The sequence below is a fragment of the Mangifera indica genome, chromosome 2, assembly GCF_011075055.1.
Source record: "Mangifera indica cultivar Alphonso chromosome 2, CATAS_Mindica_2.1, whole genome shotgun sequence".
Classification (NCBI taxonomy): Eukaryota; Viridiplantae; Streptophyta; class Magnoliopsida; order Sapindales; family Anacardiaceae; genus Mangifera; species Mangifera indica.
Genome location: NC_058138.1, coordinates 2,675,608 through 2,677,378, shown reverse-complemented (window position 1 = coordinate 2,677,378; position 1,771 = coordinate 2,675,608). Strand labels below are relative to the sequence as shown.

Below are 1,771 nucleotides of genomic sequence, written 5' to 3'. Positions count from 1 at the left end.
TGTAAACTTTCGCTGTCTCTGTTTTTCCTACAGCCATTTGACGTACAAGAGTAGTTAGATCATCAAGTCGTCTTTCAAGAGAAGATACATTTACCTTATTGAAGCGCCGAGACGAATGGTCTAATCTATTTCCAAATTGTTATGAATTTGACGCCATATTTACAATTAAATTTCGGGCTGCTTCAGGTGTTTTGTCAGCCAATGCTCCACCACTTGCCGCATCAATCATATTTCTCTCATTCGATAGAAGTCCTTCATAGAAATATTGAAGAAGCAGCTGGTCACTAATTTGGTGATGTGGACAGCTCGCACAGAGTTTTTTAAAGCGCTCCCAATATTCGTATAAAGACTCTCCAGTATGCTGTTGAATGCCACAGATTTCTTTCCTTATGCTGGCTGCTCTTGATGCTGGAAAAAATTTCTGCAGAAATAATCTTTTCATCTCATGCCAAGTAGTGATACTTCCAGCGGGTAGATAATACAACCAATCTTGCGCATCATCTTTCAAAGAAAACGGAAAAGCCCTCATCTTGATTTGTTCTTCGGTTACTCCATTCGGTTTCATTCCGGTGCACACCACATGAAATTCTTTTAAATGTTTATGAGGATCTTCACCTGCAGAACCACGAAAAATAGGTAAAAGATGAATTAGTCCAGATTTTAATTCGAAGGTGGTATTAACATCTAAATTCGGAAAAGTAATGCAGTGTGGTTGTTGATTTAAATTTGGAGCAGCAAGCTCTCTTAAAGTCTGATTTTCAGCCATGTTTTCCTCTGTTTCGTGAACTGCCTTGTGTGCGTGCAGTCTCCTTTTTGTTTCTTTTCTCAACCCTTTTGCAGTCTTTTCAATTTCTAGATCAAATTGTAAACTAGCTTGTTTCGAAGATCGCGTAACAAACATACAAATTAAAAACTTCCCGACAACGGCGCCAAAATTTGGTACGTGCTGTCGTTGACACCCAAATTAAATCCTAAATTCCTGTAACAAAAAATGTAGTAAAGGAAAGTAGGGATCGTTCCCTTGAAGAGCTTTGATTAGTATGTCGTCCCAACTAAATCGAAACAAAGAAATAAAAAGGGAGTTTTGAGTTGAATGCAAATTATAAGGAAAAACAATAAATAAAAATTTAGAAAAATAATCTAAAAGGAATACATTGATTTAACAAACCTTGGTCTTCGGTCACATCCACCATTGGAACTACGATCGATCATCGAAACAAAATATCAATTTAATTATTCAAATATTCGTTGTGGTATTAAATTAACCTGTCCTTCCTTACGATTAGTTAACCAAAAACATGTATTTCAATTAACCCTTATTGATTAACAATTCGGATACGATCTCGAATTTAATTAAACAATAGCATTACGAATTAGAAAGACCAACGAAGCAAGACAACACAAACGTACGACGTTGCATTTAATCTAGTTGATTATTTTCCTAGGATTATAGCTTCTGACGCAGTAAACGATAAACCTAGTTGCCACTTCGATTAGATGGATTGAACAATTACGGATTCAGCATCTAAACTAGCCGTAGATTATATTAATTGATAAACTAATCGCGCGCCTTAGAAATCAACCAACACAATCAATAACAAATAATTCAGAAAGATAATCAATACTCAAATAATCAAAAAGATGCATTAAAGAACAAAATAAATCTCACAATCATTGTAGTTCCATGGTTTCAGATCCCTTCAACCAAGATAAATTATTCAGCCACTGTAGACCATGCTTTTCTCTCTAATTCTCTAAGTACAATGGTTGA

The 1,771-nt window shown here is 35.5% G+C and overlaps 1 non-coding gene across 1 annotated transcript; it reads left to right on the top strand.

Annotated features, from left to right (window-relative positions):
* The first annotated feature begins 287 nt into the window (after positions 1-287).
* On the top strand, positions 288-394 carry LOC123209848. The gene has a single exon (XR_006501155.1). It is a non-coding gene; the product is annotated as a small nucleolar RNA R71 (small nucleolar RNA).
* Positions 395-1,771: the final 1,377 nt, after the last annotated feature.